Source organism: Mustela erminea, chromosome 4, assembly GCF_009829155.1.
Source record: "Mustela erminea isolate mMusErm1 chromosome 4, mMusErm1.Pri, whole genome shotgun sequence".
NCBI classification, from domain to species: Eukaryota; Metazoa; Chordata; class Mammalia; order Carnivora; family Mustelidae; genus Mustela; species Mustela erminea.
Window position 1 is genome coordinate 53,352,284 of NC_045617.1, and position 22,582 is coordinate 53,374,865.

General features: G+C 49.6%; 1 non-coding gene and 1 pseudogene across 1 annotated transcript; both read left to right on the forward strand.

Annotated features, from left to right (window-relative positions):
• Positions 1 to 11,988: 11,988 nt before the first annotated feature.
• Positions 11,989 to 15,887, forward strand: LOC116589332 (annotated as a pseudogene).
• A 4,517-nt stretch (positions 15,888 to 20,404) lies between these two features.
• Positions 20,405 to 20,511, forward strand: LOC116589564. The gene has a single exon (XR_004285337.1). It is a non-coding gene; the product is annotated as a U6 spliceosomal RNA (small nuclear RNA).
• The last annotated feature ends 2,071 nt before the right edge of the window (positions 20,512 to 22,582 follow it).

Consider the following 22,582-nt stretch of genomic DNA (forward strand, 5'->3'; position numbering starts at 1 on the left):
AGTTATCATGAATCCTAAGTATTTGCTCTTGCCTACATAATCGGGCCTTTTTCTAGGATGCTCGATATCCTCTTTTTGATAAGTAATGTAGGAGGTTGAGTGTTGCTTGGTGGCAGGTTTCCTTAGTTGGGCTGGTGACAAGAAGGCCGTCAACATACTGGAGTGCGTTCCCTGGGGAAGTCAGCCAAGTCAGAGGCCAGGACTTCGCTAAATATTGTTGGTGAATTTTTAAATCCCTGTGGAAATCTGGCCCAGGTGAGCTGCATCTGGCGTTCAGAGCTGACATCAGTCCATTCAAAGGCAAAGTAAGGTTGACTTAAAGGAGCTAGGCGAATACAGAAAAAGGCGTCCTTTAGATCAAGGCAGGTGACCCCCATCTGGTGGGATCTGGCTTAAGAGGGTATAGGGGTTTGGCATCACCAAGTGTAGAATCTGAGCATCCTGGTTTACAGCACAGAAGTGCTGGACGGGTCTGTAGTCACCACTGGGCTTTTCAACTGGGAGCAGTGGAGCGTTCCAGGGAAATTGGCATTTGATCAGAATGCCTGCTTCTTTTGGTCACTCTAGGTGGGCCCGGATGCCTATTTGGGCTTCCTGTGAGATCGAGTACTGCCTTTGCCACTGTGGCTGTGTTCCAGCCTTTAGTTCTATAATGACTGGAGCTCGCTGGATAGCAAGTCCAGGAGAGTTATCTTCTGCCCGTACGTCGGGACTGCAGTCCAGCAGGCCTCAGGGTTTGTCTCAGGGTGTTCTTGTTTGAACAATCTCCATTCTTCATTCCGGGGTGTGTTGAGGGACAAGATGAGTTGAGGTCTGGCGGGGTTTAGATTCATGGTGGCCTGTCCAGAAGATTTGAAGGAGATTTGTGCTCCTAATTTTGAAAGCAAATCTCTTCCCAGTAAAGGGAGTGGGCAGTCAGAACATAAAGAAATTCATGAGACACAGTGTGTCTGCCTAGCTTACAAGTTCATGATTGGCAAAAGGGTTGGCTTATGTCTTCATCCCCTGTGGCACCCATGGTGGTTACAGTTCACCCTGTAAGGGGTGCCACTGGTGTAGTTACTACCAAGTGTTCTGTCCCAGTGTCCACCATGAAAGTGATCTTCTGGCCCCTCACATTTACATCAACCATGGGCTCCCAGGGGCCTAATGTTAATGAGCCCAGTCCCTGTCAGTCTGAGTCCATGTTGGTTAGTCTGATAAAGTCTAGGTCCCGGTCTGCCTGGGTTTCAGGTCGGGTGGAGGATTTGAATGGTTTTGGCTTTCGAGTTGGGCATTCGTTCTTCCAGGACCCCATTTTCTTGCAGTGTGTGCATTGGTCCTTCTTGAGGGTTCTGCATTGTTGAGACTGTAATCTTAACTGTTCTGGAGGTCCTCATAGTTGAGAGATTTGTTGAAGGGCTGTGGCCAGCAGGGCAACTTTTTGTTTCATCTTCTTTTCAAGCCTCGTGTTTTGCTATAATCTTTCAGTTTCAATAGACCTTATTGGCTCTTTCTAGTAGCTAGGTGATGTTCATCCCAGCAAAACCCTCAAGTTTTTGAACTTGTGACAGATTTCAGGGGCTGACTATGCCATGAAGGCTGCCTTTACCATCTGTTGGTTCTTAGGTGATTCTGAATCAAATGGAGTGTATATGTGGAAAGCCTCACAAAGCCACTTGTAGTCATTACCAGGAGTTTCTTCCCCATCCTGAGTCACATCAGCTGTCTTTGATATGTTAGTAGGTTTCTTGGCACCTTGTAGGAGACCTCACACGATGGCTTCCCAGTATCGCTTGACAGCATTACGGCCTTCTTCCGTGTTGAAGTCCCAGTTGGGTCGATTGTCCAGTACAAACTCCTGAGCCCATCCCTCCATATTCATAAAGCCTGCTGGAGCCGCCTCCTCGAGCCACTTAGGCGCCTCCTGAAGGATTCTTCTTCTCTCCTCGGTGTTGAGCAAGGTTGACTCCTTGGTCGGTGGGTTTGGAAGATGGATTCCATGAGATCATTCGTTGCCTGTGGTTTCTCTGAATATGAGGGAGTATAATGTTTCCAGTTTAAAAGGTCGGTAGTAGTGAAAGGCTGACAAAAGATGATGGGCCGACCCGGTTGGGGGTGCCATCTACAACCAATCCTATCAGGACCTTGAATCTCACAGAGGGGCATTTGGTAAGTCAGGATCTCCTGCGTTCGGAGATGGCGCGTGGTGTTTCGGGGTTTGGGAGGAGTCTCCATCATGACTAGTTGGTGGCGGTGCGGAGGCTGGTAGTGAGACCACTGGTGGTTGGGGAACTGGAGGCGGCAGGGAGACTGCAGTTGTTGGAGGAATCAGAGGTGCCAGAGAGGCTGCAGTTGGCGCTGGAACGGGGTGAGGTGGGGATGGAGCCAGACACGGCGGAGAGGCTGAGGGTGGCGGGGTGCCGGGTCCCACTTCAGGAGCAGTTGGGGGGACCGAAGGAACATATAGTGGTGGGAGCTCTTCCTCTGGGTCCCCCTGATGATGGCTTTATTCCAAGTATTTCTGTTTCATTGAGCAAAGAGGACCCTGCACTGTCCATTACTATAAACATAGAACTGTACCCATGGGGGAAGGGTTCTAGCTATTTCTAACCAGGAATCAATATGTGGAAACTGATCTGGGTGCCCTGGGTTTCCTGTTACCACGTGATAAACACATCAGATAGTCAGCAAATCTAAGTCTCCTTCTGAGGACCATCCAACATCAAAACTAGGCCATTATAGCTCTCAGAGGGTACTGAGCTTTCCTGAAATCATATGAACCCCATAGTCACTAGTGAATCCCTTTTGAAAGTTTTTAAGCATGCAGTCTAAGGCAGTGGGTTTACTGGGTTTCCCTCCCATCGTGAACGATGTCGCAGACAAAGGGAGGGGATTCCTTCAGGTGCTGTCCTGCTCATGTGTCTTGCAAGAACTTAGGATAATCTTAGCTAAGGTCTATCTGTATAAGCCCCAGACCATGCTACTCCATGGAGCAGATGACCGTTATGCCATATGACACCCTGTGAGACTCAGGGTGCAGCCCCCTCAGACTCCATAACCAAAGCAGTGGAGCCATACAGATGGATTCACAGAGTCAGGCACTCACCTTCAAACAGGTTGGACACCTCCCTCTGGGTATCCCTAATTAATGGGAGGTGATCGGTCTCCCCTTCCATCCCCAATAAATGGGTCTGACTTGGGCAGTGGCCCTGGGGCTTACCTGGTTGGAGGGGTGGATCCTGCCAGCTGTCCCCGGTCTCCTATTGCTGGTCCAGCATGGCGCTGAAGTGAACCGCTGCTCTCCGGGAAAACCCAGCCTTGGGTCCGCCAAAATCAGTGGGGCGCACCTAAACTCTAGGTACTCTGTTGAGTACCTATATACTACTAGAGTACCTTAGGTACTCTAGGGTAGGTACTCTGTTACTCTCCATGGCCCAGCTCCTGTCCCACACCGGTGGCGCAATGGGCCAGCACAGTTGGGTTTCCCGGTCAGGGAATGAAATGTTGCAGAAAATCTGAAGTGACTGAGGAAACTCAAGCGGCACACAGGAGATCAGGGAAAACTTAGCTTTATTATCACTGGTGGGCTCAGTGGGATCCTTTCCCAAAGGCTGAGCACCCAACAGGGTTAGGAGTGAATTTTTATGGTTATGGGTAGTGGGGGATGGTAACAGGATGTTTTCTCGGGTCTCTCAAGGCCAAATGGCCAAATGGCCCCTTCATGTGGAAGTGTAACCTATGCAGAGGGGTCTCAGGAGAGTGCTAAGTGAGCCCCAGGGACTTGTTTCTTTTTCTTTTCTTACTCAAACAGGATGGGCATTTGGTCTTTTCTTCAGCCTCAGCAGGAGCGAAGGGGAGCCAGGGAGTCTCTATCTGCCTCAATATCTGCCAAGTTCCCAGAGGACCAGCTCCTGGTCCTCAGCTAAGATGAAACAATCATTATGTGTTGTGACCTATTTCTGGGGACAGGTCATGTGCTCAGTGCCTAGGTGACTATACCCTCCCCCACTGTATTTTTTAAAAACACCTTAGGCAGGTAAGATTGCCCGACAAAAAGCTGTCCATAGATAATATATATAACTTGACCCTAACCCTAACCCTAATATCTAGTTAAGATATACTCGATTTAGAAAATTCCTCATAAATTAGAGGATGGTTTTTTAGGAGCTAAGGAATTCAAGGAACAACCTTCCTGGGTCTTATTCTCCCTTGAATCCTGTAAATAGGAACACATTCGGCCACGTGCTATCTGGAGAGTGGCCACACGGGGGCAGCAGTGAGGAAACAGTGCCCTAAGCCCCAAGGGAAAGCCCATTCTTCCTTCATCCTGTCAAGCCTTGTTCCTTCAGTGTTTACAGGTCATTGTATAGATGATGAAAAGTGTGACTTTGTTGAACTTTTTAAAGAGCAAACTAATTCTTTCAACCTATTAAGAACAGAATATGCTTTCTAAAATCTTGCTCAGAGAGCACATGAAGGCCCAGGGGCCTGAGAGAGGGTTTATGATTCTTACTTATGATTCTTATGGTTCTACTTAGGAAACAAGGATGGCTTCTATTCCACTTCTTTTCAGAAAGAATTTTTGTCAGCTACCAGCCCTGAATCCACACCAATAAAAGAGGGCAAAATAGTGCAGCTCAGAGGAAAACAAAGGAGGATCAACAGCCTCCAGAAGCAGAGAAAGAGCCACACCCAGGAACCAAGAAGACAGACCACAAAGGCTCTGCTCAGGCCAGTTTGCACTTCTGTAGATCCTCTGGAGCTAGAATGCCCCCAGTGCCCTGGAGGTCCTGGGTCAGGCAGAGTGCACACCCTGATGATGCCCTGTTGGAACCCATGACAAGCCTCCTGGACCCTTCCTCCACCAGACACCCCCTACCCCCTGATGACTCCAGCCTGCTTCTTGGAACTCCCATTCCCCTTTCTGACCCCATCCTTCACTTTTCCCATATCTGCCATCATAGAGAGTACATTGAACTACTTACTATTCTGTCATTTAAATGCTTTTTGTCATGTTTGCTGTGAAACGATACCTTGCATCATCTACCCTGATGTAGAATCCCTTGTCACATTGCCTGACTTCACTGTGGACTCTAAGTGCTCTCATAGTGTCCCATGGGGCTAGTGTCCTGGGCAAGGTGCTCGGTAGGCCAGCTCAGCAGTTGCAGTGAAGGTCTGACCCAGGCACTGCTATTTGTGCGCAAGTAAGGCAGCAAAGCCAAAACCTTGGTTTGGGTTCAGAATTGCTCATGGCCCCTCAGCCACATCAGATGGCCTGGGGGCACACCCTAAATACACTTTCTAGTCCAGTGTTGCCCTGGGAAATCTTCATTCAACAGTCATTGTGTCCAATGGGGGAACTCCATAGGAGCAGGGATGATATGAGTCAGAACCCCTGGGACAGAATCCATCTTGGAGACTGCCCTGAACTTCCTAGGACTTCATTCCATAGTCTGAAATGAATCAATTCATCTAAAAACATTTCCTCATTTTAGAAAGCATGAGCCTCAAGATCCAATGAAGGGACTCTCCTAGGTCATATTGTCAATCAGTGAAAGAGCCAGACTGAGAGGGGCGATGGCCTCCAGCAGGATCTCCCAGAGTGGCTTTAGCTAGAGCCGCAATCACCCATTGATCTTTCCTGGACTCCCAGACTCCTGGGACTCTTCATGGGGCCTATTCTGGGAACAAAGATCATGTCAGGGCCACAGAAACCTCTGACACTGGTTACAACAAGACTCTGGGAGTCCCAAGCCATGGGCCTGCTCAGAGTTTGTCGGCAAAGACATGGTTGGTGGGAAACCCACATGCTGACAGAGGGTAGAGGAAGATGGAAAAAGCTAGGCTTCTCCATCACGACGTGTAAAGTGGCCTAGGCTAGGCCCATGCCAGTGCCACAGAGGGCCCAGGAAGCCATGCACTCCGTAACATTGCTAAGGGCTCAATCTGAAGACCACACATGCTAGATCCTCTGCTACCTCAGGAGAACCCCAAATGTGCTCATGGTCTTGGCCTGAACAAGACAAGCATCTGTGTGGTATAGAACCTACAAGATATACTCACCAGGAAATGGGGGCTGACTCAGCCAAACAATACCTACATGGAATTCTACCACAGACAAACCTGTTGTGGGAAGCTTGAGGCCAACAGAGAAATGGGAGAGGGAATTCCTGAGGCCTTTATTGTTGGCCAATCTCACTATCATCTTTTTTTCCTTTCATGTGCGGGGCCCGGGGTCAGGCAGGATAGATTCCCCTTGTCTTTCCACTCTGCCTCTAGAAAAGAAGAGCTCTCTCCCCCATCATCCCTTGTGTTGTAGATTTGGGGTGTGGAAAACCACCACCCATGGGCCAGATGGACCTCCCCCATATTCTCACAATCAAGTGTGCCTGGAACATTAGTTATGGATGGTCTGTGGCTGCTTTCAAGCCACAATGCAAGAGTAGAGTCATTGCCAGCGACACTATGTGGACGGCAACACCTAACAGAAAATCTTTGCAGAAGACTTTCCAGAAGAGTCTATGCTGATCCCTGGTCTCAAAGATCCTAGGATCATGTCCCTTCTTTGAGGAGAATGTACTGCCTTCTGGGTCAAACCTAATTTCTTCACCCCCAGAGGCAAGGACTTCCATCCTTTTAGCCAGAACTCCATCTCCATCCTCTCTATTGACACCATGAATGGCACGTCTACGTCTGCAGCCCAACAGGAATTCACTGTTGTTTACACCTCAGAAATGGAGGTGTAAGTGTGAACTTGTGAGGGTGAGCATGTGTTTCCTCTTTGGTAGCCACAGTGTGCATGGAGAATACAATACAGTAGCATGCCTTCTGTCCCACAGGAACGGCCACGCAATACGGCTGCCTGAGTGATCTCAAATGGAAGCCACCTTCATAGAACAAACATCATCTGGGGGACTCCCAAGTCCCTTGTCCGGGACACTAGGTTCTATGGAGCCTGGGAACACACACAGGGACAGAGACTCCCCGTGCCCATCAGGGTTTTGAGGGACACCTGCTGTTCCAGGACCAAAGATCTCAAAACCATTCATCCACCTGTCATCCAGCCAGGCATCTGAGACATCTACCTCAAGGAGAAAGGACAGCCCAGAGACAACAAGGGACAGCCTTGTGTGACAAGTGGCACAACAGGAGACACCCAAGAGGACTGGGGGTGTGTAGGGTTGGTCAGACTGTGGGGCAGGGGGACTAGGGGTTCTCCAGGAGGATGTCACAGCTGTGTCACTACAGGAGATGCTCAAGAGGACTGGAGCATGCAGGGTTGGCCAGTCCTGGGGCAGGGGTACCAGGCATGCTCCAGGAAGATGTCACAGCTGTGCCCTTGGGTGGCTACACGTGTCAGTGTGACTGGGCATTGGCCAGATGGGAAACGACAGTGCAGGCAAGAGGTGGTGTCCCTAAACAGTCTTCTGCACAGGAAAATTTCGGTAAGGAGATTTCTTTCAGTACGATTTCATGTCACATGCATTCATCAGTCCCTAAAGCTGATTGTGTAGAACATGAAGTCCATATAGGACCATGGCTTTCAAACCTGGGGTGCTGGGGCAGAGCACACTTGATATTTCTTTTGGCTGCCTTCAGAGTAAGAGGACTTTTCCTGCCTTCCTCTCCCACCCCAGGACAGGAAACAAAGGCAACACAGATCTACACTTCAAACGGTCAACAGAAATCTGCAAACCCAAGTTCTCACAGGAACTAAAGGTTCAGGACCAGTGTGACAGAAAGGAGAGACAGATAGCAAGGAACCAAAGGATCACGTCATGTGCATGTGAGCTGGCCCACTTCTGTACAGGTCAGAAGCAAGCCATACCTGACAGGAGGCAGGTCCACCTGGTCCATCTGTTTGCTGCGTTGAGCAGAGCAGAGGATGGGCTGAGCTTGGTGTAGCTGTTGGGGGGGGGGGGCGGGCAGCTGGCCACTGATGCTACCTGCCAAGTAACTATCAGCCCAGCTCCTGGTCCTCAGCTAAGGTGAAACAATAATTATGTGTCGTGACCTATTTCTGGGGATAGGTCATGTGCTCAGTGTTTTGGTGACTATATTCTCTCCCATTGTATTTTTTAAAAACCCCTTTGTCAGGTAAGATTGACATACAAAGAGCTTTCCATAGTTAATGACCCTAACCCTAATATCTAGTTAAGTGATACTCGATTTAGAAAACTCCTCATAAATTAGTGGATGGTTTTTAGGGGCTAAGGAATTCAGAGACCAACCGCCTTCTGTCTTATCCTCCCTTGAATCAGGTAAATCAGAACACATTCGGCCACGTGCTATCTGAAGAGTGGCCACACGGTGGCAGCAGTGAGTAAACTTTGTCCCCCACCCTACTGCAAAGCCTGTTCTTCCTTCATCCTGTCAAACCTTGTTCCTTCAGTGTTTACAGATCATTGTATATATGATGAAAAGTGTCAGCTTATTGAATTTTTTAAAACCAAACTAATTCTTTCAACCTATTAAGAACAGAAGATGTTTTCTAAAATCTTCGACTTGGAGAGCACATGAAGGCCCAGGGGCCTGGGAAAGGATAATGACTATTGACTCTATTCAGGTCTAGTTAAGAAACAAGGATGATTTCTATTCCACTTCTTTCAGGAAGAATTTGTGTCAAGTAACAGCCCTGAATCCACACAAAACAGCGCAGCTCAGAAGAAAACAAAGGGGAATCAACAGCTTCCAGAAGCAGAGAAAGAGCCACACCCAGGAACCAAGAAGACAGACCAAGAAGGCTCTGCTCAGGCTAGTTTGCATTTCTGTAGATCCTCTGGAACTAGAATGCCCCCCAGGGCCCCCAGGGGTTGTGGATTAGGCAGAGCACACACCCTGATCCTGCACTGCTGGGACCCCTGACCAGCCTCCTGGACATTTCCTCCACTAGACACCCCCTACCCCCTGATGACTCCAGCCTGCTTCTTGGAACTTCGGACCCCATTGTTTGCCATCACAGAGAGCACATTGAACTACTTACTATTCTGTCACTTAAATTTGTTTTTTTTTTTTTTTCTTTTTTGGTCACGTTTGCTGTCAAATGACACCTTGCATCATCTATCCTGATGTAGAATCCCTTGTCACATTGCCTGACTTCACTGTGGACTCCGAGCGTCCTCACAGTGTCAGGGGGCTAGTGTCCTGGGAAAGGTCCTCACTAAGGCTGCTCAGCTGTTGCAGTGAAGGCCTGAGCCAGGCACTGCTATTTGTGTGCAGAAAAGGCTGCACAGCCAAAATCTCGGTTTAGGTTCTGAATTGCTCATGGCCCCTCAGCCACATCAGATGGTCTGGGGGCACACCCTGAAGACACTTGCTAGTCCAGTGTTGCCCTGGGAGATCTCCATTCAACAGCCATGGTGTCCAATGGGGGAACTCCAGAGAAGTGGGGACGATGGAAGTCAGAACTCTTGAGATAGAATCCATCTTGGAGACTGCCCAGAACTTAAACACATTTAAAAATAGAGCTACCTTATGACCCAACAATCCCACTACTGGTTATTTATCCTGAAGATACAGATTGAGTGAGATATAGTGGCACCTGTCCCCCAGTGTTCAGACGTGGGGGTAGTATAACCGGGAATCCTGCATGATCACCTCCAAACACCGACCAAGGCTTTCTTCTACTCAACTGTCCATGGAGCCCACCTCAGCACAGGCAGATGGGCCTACTATGTCCCTAGATCCTAATCCTAAGAATGGGTTGTGTTCTCGGGCTTCTGTCCCCAGAGGCCTGGCCCCAAAGCCCTCCTGATAGAGGACTCCTGAGCCACACCCCAGGAGTTCGCCTACGACCCAGGAGGAAACTGTGCCCTTTGGAGCTGCAGGGATCCCTCAGAGTGGAAGAAAACTGCATGTACCCCTGAGCCACTCCATACTTGGTGGCCCCCCAGGCCACAAACCCAGGCTTGACACCCCATCTGATCCAAGCACTCCATTCAGCACCCCAGCAATCCTGCCTCAGCCCCAGCAGATAGGGCTTGCCATGCACCAAGGCCCGAATCCTAACTCTAGTTTGAATTGTCAGGATTCCATCCCTGTAAGGGGCCTATTCAGCCAGAGCAGCCCCACCCCAGTTGAAATGCCATTTTGTTGTAAAACTTAAATTGACTTTGCCCCCCACCCAGAGGAACTTACTTAAAAACAAGTTCCAGAAACCAGTCCCAGGTAACAACGTCCAAATACAAGGGTGGGTCAGGCCAGGTGGAGGTATCCAATCAGTGGGGGTGCATACTGTCTACTAGTTACCAAGGAGTATGGACCCTGCCCTTTGGGCACCTTTTGGGCGCCAATTCTGACCAAGGTGATAGGCTGGTTCAAATGTCTACTAGGGTAAATGGTAATTCAATTGGTCACCTAGCATGACTATGCAGCTTTCTCTGTGTGTTACAATTTCATTGGCCACCTGTGTGTAGCCAGGCCCCACCACATGGCCTTTGCTCTATAAAAGTTAGACTGGAAAGCAGGGAGGGGTCATCCTCTCTGTAAGGGGTGGCCCAGACTGGTCTGTTTGACGGTCGCTTTGATTCTTGATGCTTGGCGCAAAATAAAGCTTTGCTTGACCTTTCGCTTTGTATCAGTCTCACTCCTTTAATCACGGACCCATTATTGGGGTACCCATTTTGGGGGGACCCAACATCCCCAGAGGCCTTGCCCCCCAATCCCTCCAGACTGGGGACCCTGAGCCATACTCCAGAACTCTGCCTGCCACCTGGCTGGAGACTGCGCAGTTGGGAGCTTCACAAAACCCTCAGACCAGGAGGAACCTGCACACCCTCCTCAGGCCACCCCCACCTGCGCCACCCTGGGCTACAAACCTAGAGACGGAGTCTCAGCCTCTCTCCCTCCCTTAATTCTGCCTCCTGGGAGCTCCCCTCCCGGGTGGGCATCAGGGAAGCCACCTGGACCTGGAACACAGTCCTACATGTCTCCAACATCCACCTAGCAAGAATGCGCTCACAACACTGGGTGGGTGATATGGCCTCACAACAGTGGCCAATTTTCACAAGTTTTCTGCCCAAATCAATGTTGATTTGGGCAGAAAGCTCATAAGAATTGGTCAGGAACCCCCAGCGAACTAGCTTCTGGAAGCAGGTGCCTGCAGGGGAGCTGCATTGGTCTGTCCCAGGGTCCCGTGTGGTCGCAGGCCGAAGCTTGCGATAAAGCCCTCTAAATGCCAGATGCAAGTGTGGCATGGATGGCCTCCGAACACATGCCAAGCCTGTCCTCTACTCTGCCCTCTGGGGAGCCCGCATCATCACTGGCAGATGAGGCCTGCCATGGCCCTAGGCCTTAACCCTAACCATGGGTTGGGTTTGCAGTCTTTCACCCAAGAGGCCTGGCCCCCATTCCCTCCAGATTAGGGACCCCTGAGTCACACCCCAGGAGTCTGCCTGCCACCAAGGAGGAAACCGTGGCCCATGGAGCTGCACAGAACCCTCAGAACAGGAGAAACCTATGTGCACCCCTGAGGCCATACCTGCCTTTGAAAGTCCCCATGACCACAAACCTGCAGCCTGACACCACGTCTGAACACGCCCACCACTCAGCCCCCCGCGATCATGCCTCAGCGCTGACAGATCAGACCTGCCATGCTCCTAGCCATGAACCCTAACTCTAGTTTGGGTTGTCAGGCTTCCACCCCCAGGGGCCTGGCTCCACTAACTCTCCAGACTGGGGACCCCTGATTCAATGTCAGGACTCTGCCTGCCATCCAGGAGGAATCTGTGCCATTGGGAGCTGCACAAAACCCTCAGAGCTGGGGAAACCTGCATGACCCCTGAGGCCATCCCCACCTTTGGCGCCACCACCCACGCCCCCACCAGAAACCCGAAGCCTGACATTCAGCCTCACCCCCTCTATCAACTCTGTGCCAGGGAACATGCCTCTGCGTTGCCATCGGGGAACCCCATGGGAACAGCATGTGGTCTCACATGGCCCCAAAATGCACCTAAGTGATAGATGGCTCCTAATACCAGATGAGTGTGCGACCTGAATGGCCACACAATGCCGGCCAATTCTCAGGAGCTTTCTGTCCGAAACGATGTCGATTTGGGCAGAAAGCTGGTGAGAATTCACGGGGAACCCCTGGCGAACTCGCTTCCCGTGGTGAAGGCCTTCAGGTGAGCTGTCTGGGCCCAGCCAGAGGTCCCAGGTGGTTGCGACCCAAAGCCTATGATAAAGCCTACTAAAGGCCAGGCACACGGGTGGCCTGGATTGCCTCTGAACACTGGGCAAATACACCCTCTACTCAGGCTCCCACCCAGGGACCCAGCCTCAGGGCCTTGCGATGGGACCTGCCATGCCCCAGGCCCTAACCGTAACCCTGGGTGGGTTCTGTCCCCAGAGGCCTGGCCACCCCAAACCCTCCAGATTGGGTACCCGAGCTACACCCCAGAACTCCGCCTGTCACCCAGCAGGAAACCGTGCTATTGGGAGCTTCCCAAAACCCTCAAAGCCAGAGAAATCTGTTGGCCCCCTCAGGCCACCCCTACATTCAGTGCCCCCCAGGGCCAGAAACCCAGAGCCTGACTCTCATCCTCACCCACTCCCTGAACTCTGCCCCCAGGGAGCTCACCTCCAAGGGGGTTGTCAGGGAGCAGCATGGGACAGGCTCCCAGTCCCACAAGGCCCCAACACGCACCTAGTAAGAAAGCGCTCCCAGCACAGAGCTGGCACGTGGCCTGAATCACTGCCCAATGCTGTCCAATTCTCATGAGCTTTCTGCCCAAATCAAGATCATGAGAATCCGGGCACCCTTGAGCAAAGGTTCAAGGCTTCAGCAACGCCGCGCGCTCCTTCGCCAGCCACATCCCAGCGCCACCCAGCTCAGGCCGGGCAGCACCGTGAGCACAGACCTTCTCCCTCTAGGTCCCTGGACCGCACCTGCCTCTTGGGGCTGTGATTTTCCCTAACTCAACTGTCCTTCCCTCCTTCGATCGCAAGGTGGTGTCTGTACCTAACATTCCAATATTAGGATGTGACAAAGGGCACAGAACATTTTCCTACAGTATCTGTGTCACAGGGTCATGTGGCCCAAGGAGCAGGTCCAGCCACACATTCATTCACATATTGTCTCTGTGTAGACAGTGTGAGACAGTTGTATTTGAATGTTCCTGCCACCCAGCCCCCAACCCACAAATAATTCAATACAAACAGTTTTCACTCCTGTAACAAATATGGGGAATGGAAAAGAACCACCATGTGGGTACCTGAGCCCGTTGAGTCACTGTGAACTGGACCTGGGGCAGGTGACTTCTTGTTCTCTGTAACACCAGCTGCCCTGCACTATTTCAATGACAGAGGCCCCAGTGACACTAGGATCCCTGAGAACAATGTCAACTCACACACTAGGTCCACTGACAATGTCTGCATGGTCTCTGCTCCCCAGTGTTTACCCAACCCTGGGAATGACCATATGACCCTTTGCAGAAGGCCAGCAGGAAGCATTGCACTTGCTGTTGACCTGAAGGGTCCTTTCTGATGGATAGCTTGCTTCCACTTCTTCCTTCAGGGTTCCAGCTCTGAGAAGGGGCTCAGCTCTGGAACGCAGGCAAAGGATCCAGAGTCTGTTTGCTTTCAGACTCCTTCTCGTCCATTCTGGAGCTTGATCTTTGTTTTCATTGTTCAAATCCAGTAGCATCTAAGTTGGCTGTCTGGGTATTTTGCCTCCAGGATCACCGTGTTCTGTGAGCCCAAGGGATGGAGAGTTTTCTGTGGGACAAGCCTGGTTGGCATTCCAACCTCTAGGATCATTTCAGTCTTTTGCTCTCTCCCCAATTCGGACGGTTGGGCATCTGCACCTCAAATCTCCTATTTCCTTCTCTTCACCCCATTATTACACCCCATTATTACTAGTTTTTGTTTCTCTAACACCGCCTCCTTCAGCCAATATTGGCCATCAGACAGATGTCACCAAGCTTCTTGACAACGCTGGTGCCCTTCTTGCAGTGCAGTCTTGATATAAAGAGTCCTCCAGACCTCTCCATGAGCATAGTTGGAGGACATGTTGTTAGTTTTGTGTTTGGCATTTCTTGCTATATCTCTTCTGTCAAAGGCTGAGTAACGCTGGGTATCAGTCTCATAGACACAAGGGACATTTCAATGGCTGTGTGGCCTCCTGTCAGGCAGAGGCATTCTGATTCTATCCCAACAAGGCACGAGAGCCAGCCACTACTACTGGGGGGAGGGACTATGTGGGGACAGTCTTTGTTCTGCCAGCTCAACCCTACAAGGATGCCATTGCTGTCACCTGGATGGCAGAGGGGTGCCTACTGCTCTTTTTCTTCCAGCCCCAACCACCACCTGTGTTTTCCCTTCGCAGATGCTCTCTCGCTTTCCTACAATTTCTCCATCACATCTCAAGCCAGGCCTGGACAACCGTGGTGTGAGATTCAAGTCCAAGTCAATGGAAACAAGTTTCTTTCCTATGACTGTCAGACCAAGGAGTTCAAACCCATTGGTCCTCGGGGGATGAAGCTGAAGGACACAGCATTTTGGCAGAAATAGGAGGAACCTTTGAAACTCCTGGTGGAAGAGCTCAGAAAGAGACTGCTGGACATCAAAGCAGAGATTTTCACTAAGAGCAGTGAGTCTGAAGGCCCAGGGCAGAAGGAGAACAGGTTGCCAGGACCGGGGAGCTATTGTGTTCACATAAAACTTCCAAGTGGGTCCCACACATGTGGCCCAGCAGCCAGGGTAGACAAGGAGGCCAGAGCAGGACCAGGAGGGCCGAGAGTGAGCTGAGGAGTGCACAGTGGGTGGGACAAAGGATTGTTCAGGACCAGAGGCTGACTTGTTTCTCTGCTGGGGGCAGGGACAGGTTCTCTCACCATGCAGGGCAGGCTCATGTGTGAGCATGGGGCCAATGGACACACCAGAGCATCCTGGCAGTTTCGCTTCAATGAGTCGATAACCTACCGCTTTGACCCGAAGAACAGAAAGTGGACAGTGGATCATTCTGGAGGCCAACAGGTTAAGGACATGTTGAATGGTGACAGAGAGCTGACCATGCTGCTCGTGAGGACCTCCAACGGAGACTGTCAGAGCTGGCTCCAGCAAGTGTGGGAGCACTGGGATGAAATGCAGGAGACCACAGGTAACTCGGAAGACTGGATGGAGCGCTGGTTCTCGAGATGAGCTCCACGTGCCCCACAGTGTGGTGTGTGTGTGTGTGTGTGTGTGTGTGTGTGTGTGTGTGTGTGTGTCTGAGGGAGAGAGAGAGAGAGAAATTGATTCATCCATGGCGAATTCTTCCCAGCAGTATAATGGCCATGGGAATGTTCTGGCATCCTTCCTTTCCCTTCTCACCTCCAGGACTTTTTTCCTCACTGCACATACTTTGTGCTCAGGTATTTCTTGGATTTCTTGCTGCCCCAAACAGGGGAACTTCAGTCTGTTCCCAGAGATGGTGTTCTTACTGATCCCTTTTCTGAGAATCATTGTCTCTTCCATATCACCCAGTGTATTGATGGGAATCCTTCAGTGCCACCTAGACTGTCACTTTCACCATCCTTGTCCTGCATCCCCTACTGTCTGTCACAGCAGGAGCAACTGCTTACGTTGTAAACCCTGCTTCCCCTTTTTGCTGGAGCAGCCCCTGTGGGACAGGGCGCATCCCCTCCTCCCTCTCAACATGAGAACTGGTCACAGCAGCTGCCACAAGGACAGTGATAGACACCGTCTGCCTGGTACGATGGACCTGGGCCAGCAGGAGCTGAGGAAGCTCAGTTTGGGGTCTGGACGGGGGCTCTGATCCTTGTGTTTTCATTTCAGTGCCACCAACCACGCGGCAAGACATGGCCCAGACCAAGAACATCTGGATCTTCATCGTGAGCTCCATCATCGCCAGCTTCGTGGTCCTCATAATTTGCATAATCATCATCAAAAATCAACACTCTGTGTAGAACTTCTTCAGAGGGACAGGTAGTGAGAGCAAATTGAGAGGGAAGGGAGAAGTAGATGGCCTGGTATGAGCACAGGGAACGGTGAGTTCCCAGCCTCACCCCTGCCCACTGCCTGAACCTTCTCACAGGGCCGTGGAGCCAGATGAATGAGATCTCATACCACGTGCTGGCAACAACTTGGGCAAGCTCGGCTCTGAGTTCTGATATGGCCTCACTCACTGTTAAGGCCACTGGGAAAGGGGAGGGGCCCACACCACTGCTTAAGGCCTGTCAGTGCTAAAGGGATTGAGGGAAGTCAGGCCTGGCTCAGACCCGGTTCTCCATTGGAGAGAGTCAAATTGGGCCCAGGGTGGGCGGTGTGGGGACAGCGGGGACACACAGCATGGGCCGTCCTCCCCTTTGAGAGAGAGCAGCATGGCAGCTCCATGAGACATCTCAAGGAGAAGGGGACCCCATCTGGGCAGTTATAAGGACAAGGGGCCAGGGTCTAATCCCAAGAAGCCGGAGTGGGAAAGCCTCTGCAGACCAACTTAAAGGGCTAGACAGTCGTGCCGTGGTCCCCCAGAACATGGCTTGTGTCTCTGCATGTGAGGCAGCAAGTGCCCAGTAGAGACCGTGCATGACAGGACTAGAAGGAGGCCAGTTCTCCGTGCAACCGTGGGAATCCTGGCTGAGGCTGGTGCCATCCCGGCAGCTAGCTTCCTGCAGACCTCAGATCCTGAGCCACTGAGCAGCCCCTGATTTGGGCAGGGCTGACCTGGGAGGTGGGCTAAGTGAGCTCCCCTGTGAGCTCCCAGCTGAGCCAGACCAAGAATGGATGGGATGGGGGAAGGCGCCATCAGACTAAGAGCTCTTTGTGCTGCTCGCCAGGAGGCTGGGAGGGAAGGGAAAAGAAGCCCCTTTGCCCACAGTGTTCCCTAAGGTTAGAGGTGTCCACTGCAGGCCCCTGTCTTCCGTCAGATCCCCCAGCAGATCCTTATGACCTGCCATGAGAGGGAGCATTGGAACCCGAGTCACGTGAGCACCTTGGTTTCTTACTCACTTTGGTCCTGAGCCCAGACCGTTGGAAACAGGGTCTGGGGCTGACTCAGTGACTTGGTTCAGGTGGAAGGAGGTTTGTAAAGGTGGCTGGGCCCAGGGCTGGGGTCATGGCTGCGGGGAAAGCATGTCCCTGGACAAGGGCAGGGCTCTGGTGTGGGGAGTGCTGGTGAAGGGCAGCCCCAGGACAAGAGACCCAGGATTTCCTCTGCCACGGAGCCAAACAACTGTTCTTTTCATAGGCTGCCAAGTCCACCTAGAAACCCCTGAGAGTGGGGCCAGCTCAGCGACTCTGCCTCTAGGCCAGCTGCCTTTGGATGAGCGGCTGCTCATCATTAGACGACCACCAGCATTTTCACGTTTACAGATCCAGAGACCTCAGTCCAACCACGGGGTGCAGGACAGGGAATCTCCCATGTCCCTTCTTGCATTTGGTGGCTCTCCTGTTCAGCACTTCCCCTTGGCATAGTCTATGCCATTTTCTGTTGGTGCTAAGTGATGGAATTCTTAGCACTGAAATGTTTAAATACTTGACTGAGGAATCTCAACAAAGGGAACATTTTCCATCCTGTCCTTTGGTTGTGCAATATTGGATTCTTCTATGTAAAGGGACCGTGTCTTTCCAAACAGTATCACCAAAAAGATATTGTCTGAAGCTATAGAACTTCAGGGATATTTTCTGTGTCCTCATTGACTTTTTTAAAATCTTTTTTAACAATTTTATTAAGTATATTTTACATTCCTTAAAATCAACCCATTAACTTCATTGACTTTTAAATGGGATATTTTATAATGTTATTATTTCCAGGGTGTGGATGGCTCAGTTGGTGGGGCATCTGCTTTCAGCTCAGGACTTGATATTAGGGTCCTGGGTAGGATTCCTGCATCTGGTTGCCTGCTTAGTAGGGTATCTCTTTTCCCCTCTGCCCTTCTCCTGCTCTTATTCACGCATTTTTTTTCTCTCTCTCTCAAATATATATATATATTTAAAGATTTTTTAAAATTTACTAATTTTTAAAAATCTTTAAATATATATATATAATGTGATTATTTTCTTCAGCAATTTATTTCCATCGAAACATATTGAAATAATCATATCTCTTATTTAAAAAATTAATTAATCTGAAATTTGTTTTATATCCCATAAGAACTCATGGAATTTTGTTCTTCCTCTACTGTGCGATTCTGCTAGATTTCTCGTGGAGACAGATTTTAAAGACGGCTCGGAAATCAACTTTCGGCAGTCATCTGTCAGTCTCAGACATGATCCTGACACCTTGGAATTTAACAGATATTCTGGGAATGAAGCAGTTGAGACTCTTCCCGATGTCCCTAGGTCGCTTACCTGCAGCACTGACTTTCCTGTCATCCTCCTTCAGAGCACAGTGAGTCTTCACAGCAGAAACAGATCTGCTTCTAAAAGGTGATTTAGTCCCTCATGAGCAAAGGATCAGTATCCAGAATATACGAAGAGCTCCTGCAAATAAATAATTATAAATCTGTTTCTCCTAAGATCTGTGCAAATGCTTAGAGCAAGTTACCGACAATAAATCAGCCTATGAAATCACCAAACACATCCCAAGTAATCAGGATAACACGAAGAACAACAGGCTTGCTTTATACATGCATCAAACTGACTCAAATTTTAAAGAGAGCTATAGCAAGTGGTGGACAGGAAATGGAATAACAAGAATTCCCTTATGGGCGGGTAGGAGTTTAAATGAAATCACTCACTCGCCCTATATTTCACCATATCCAGACGGTGGCTGGTGTATTCATCCTACTTCATGGCAATCGCAGTGTTAATTCAAGGCTAGAAACACATGGGGACCAAAAGGCAATTGAGATGTAGGATTTTTTACTGCAGTGCTATGTGTCATAGCAAAAAATTATGATATCCAACTGAGGCACAATATATACAATGTGTTAGGAGATTTCTGTTTCTCTCTACTTAAGACTAATCTGAACCACTGTCAAAAAATGACACAAAGGTGCGTCAAAACACCAGCTGAACAAAGCTTTCCAATATGTATTGAGAACTTCTGGACAACATACAGTCCGGGCTGACTCCTACATCTAAATCTCTTCACCTACATTTAAAAATTAAACGAATTAACCAAAAAGGCAAATCAAACACTCTAACCTTCATCTACAGCACATCCAGAAAATGGAAAATGCCCAAGTCCATCAAACTCTTTGACCATATTGGACATTGCAGGAGCAACTTGAAGCAGAGTCTGAGGATGAGGAGGCCCTCAGGTACCATCTTCTAAGAGATGATCCTGTGGTGACCGAGGGGAATGTACCGGTGTGGGGAAAATACATCCTAAAATGTTGGCATTAGGGGACATCACGAAAACTGGGAGGACATCAGTGTGACAGCTCTGTCATATGACTTAGGAAGAAAAGTGTTCGGTACGAGATTCCCAACATCTTAAGAAGTTTAGTCTTGTTTCAAAAATTTGTACGGTCCTGAGAAATGGAGACACAAGAAATACATGGGTTTCAGAATTTGATGTAGTAAGGTAAATGACTCCAAACAGCTTCAGGTCATTTTTTTAAAGGCAGGTCCTCCCTCCTCGTTTCCTTCTCCCTCTCTGTGCTCCAGCCTGCGCAGCCTCTCCCTCCTGTCCCTCATCAGCATGGTCACCCCAGGCCTTTCTAGAGAGGAGAGCAGCGGAGGACCGGAATTAGGAGGTGTGCAGCCTTCATCTCTAGAGACCCTGACCCTCACTTTGGTGAAGGAGATGGCAGGCACCTGAGTCAGCTCTTTGGAGATTAGATCAGCCTCTAAGCCTTCTGCGGACAGTGTGTTCCCAATGATTTTTCTGTCTGAAACTCATGACTGTTAAGGGATTTCCCACAAAACCTCCCTGGCCCATTTTCCCTCCTGAAATCTCTTCCTCTCCAAAACCTTCAGGTTCTCACCATCAGCCTCCAGGCTTTCTGTTCTAGAACCTTCCTTCTGGATCACTTGGGCCAACAGCCTGTGTCCTGTGAAAGCTGGGCACAAATATCACCTGCTGTTAAGTCTTCCTCACCCACCTATTTTGGTCAGACTTCTCCAGAAAATGGAACTAGTGTGACATGTAGACGGGCAGAGAGATAATGAGAGATTTACTCATGTGCCTATGGAGGCCGTCAACTCCACACCTGCAGTGCTGGCCAGCATCCTGAAGCCCAGGAGACTCAATGGTGCAGAGGGAATCTGAAGGCAATCGGTGGGAGAATTCTGCGTTCTTTGGGGGAGGTCATTCTTGTTCTTTTCAGGCCTTCCACGGATTTGACAAGGCCAAGCAATGTTCTGAAGGACATTCTCCTTTACTTGAAGGTCACCAACTTAAATGTCAATTTTATCCAAAATATTCTCCAAGTGGACAGGCAAAATTAACCATTCCACATCCTGAGGCTAAATGAATCATCCTCTCTTCCTTCTGTGGGGCCTCGCAACTGAGTGCAGAGTAAGAATATCAAACCAGGTACTCACTTCAGCAGCACAAATACTAAAACTGAAACAATAGAGAGAAGGTTAGCATAGCCCCTGGGCAAGAATGACATGTAAATTCATGAAGAGTTGATATTTTGGGGTCACTGTTGCCATTTTAGTACTTTGTTCTCCCATTCATCTATTCCTCTCTGGACAGAAGGAGAAAATGGGAAAACTCACCTCAAAAAAGAGAACAAGTACTGACTGCCAGGGATCTAATCAGCATGGACATTAGTAAGATGTTGGAACTAGAATTCGGAATAATGATTATAAAGATACTAGCTGGGCTTGAAAAAAGCACAGAAGACACTAGAGAATCCCCCACTGGAGAAAGAAAAGAACTAAAATCTAATCAAAGGGGAAGGGAGCAAAAAACAAAATAAGGGAAATCAGAGAGGGAGACAAACCATAAGAGACTCTTAATCATAGGAGACTGAGGGTTGCTGGAGGGGATGGTGGGGGGGAATGGGGTAATGGGCATTAGGGAGGGCACGTGATGTAATGAGAATCAGGTATTATATGCCGCTGATGAATCCCTAACTTGCGACTGAAACTAATAATACACTATATGTCAATTAACTGAATTTAAATAAAATGTGAAGAAAAAAGAAAATGACATTAAGTTTATGTATAATAGGGTGCCTGGGTGGCTCAGTTATTAAGCGGCTGTCTTCAGCTCAGATCATGATCCCAGGGTACTAAGATCTATCCCCAAATCAGGCTGCCTGCTCGGGCGGGAAGCCTGCTTTTCCCTCTCTCACTCCCCCTGCTTGTGTTCCCTCTCCCACTGTATCTCTCTCTGTCAAATAAATAAAATCTTTAAAAAATATACATGTATATATATTTTTACATATATACACATATATAGGTATATATAATATATATATATTATATATATATTTTTAAAATATTATATTTATATTTTTACATATTTTATATATTAATATTTTAAAAATATATGTGTATATATATATGTGTGTGTGTTTATGTATATAAACATATATATAATTAAAAAAAGAATATCTGTTATGTTCTTGCTCCTGAGAAATGTGCCATAAAGAAGAGTCATATCCTATCCAGCTGCAGGAGCTTGAGGAAGTGTCTCTGGGGTTCCCCCCACCCCCCTCGGCTGCTGTGGTTGGGCTGCTCTTTCCCTCGTCAGTCCTCTGCTGAGTTTCCCCTTGCCTGCAGCGGGCAGTGTTCAGACCAGTGACAAAGTAAGACGAATTTTTATAGTTTTAACTGGGTGTGCCCTCCAGAGTGTCCAGAGTGTCCAGAGTGTGGCATGCTGAAGTCTACTTGTTAAAGTAGATGCTTTCTATGTTAAAGGAGATGCTTTCTGATGCTATTCCCACTAGAGCTGAAGCTTACAGCACTCTGTGGTGAGTAGACTTGGGGCGTGTGGGGACTGTGCTAGTTCTAGTGGAGGGCCCGTGGCTCTGGTTCGCTGGTGCACTTGCCCTAGGGAAGGAGCCCCCGCAGAGCGCAGGGAGTGGGGAGTGGCGTAAGAGGCTCAGGCCTCCACTGTGCTGCTCCGGAAGTCAGTCCCTGCTGATGGGCAGGGGGGTAGCCCACTTCCTCTTCCGAGAGAGAGAAGGTTGCACCTGCCACTGTCTAGGAAGCCCTCACAGAAAGTGAACAATCTCCTCTCATGTGTCCCAGGCAACCCTCAGATCCCTGCCTTCACCCTGTCTGTGTCCAGGCCATCTGTCACCCCCCTCCACTCTACCCGCCCTCCCTCTCAATGCAGTGCACCTGTGCTCTATACCAGGCACACTGGCTGTGTTCCAAATCTACAAACTTTAGGAACGTGGTGTGGCCAGGACCTGTACTGACCCTTTGGGGGAAGGTCTCCTATGCTGGGACTGATGAAGCTTTCGCCCAGAGAGGAAGCCACACCAAGGCAAAGGAGCTTGGAGTTTGGAGTCAAGTGCAGCCAAAAGCCAGCCTCAAGGTTAGGGGTGGCCCTCAGGAGGTGTTTCTGCCGCTATGCTAAGGGGCTGGGGGCGGGAACACGATGGTGCCCACTGGCTCTTCTGTACCCTCAGAGTCAAGGCCACCTCTCCCAGATGCACCCTAAGAAGTAAGAACCCTCTTTCCCAGTGCGTCCCAGGGGAGCCTCAGATCACACTCTCAGCTCCCAGGCTGGAGCCTGCCAGACTCCACACCA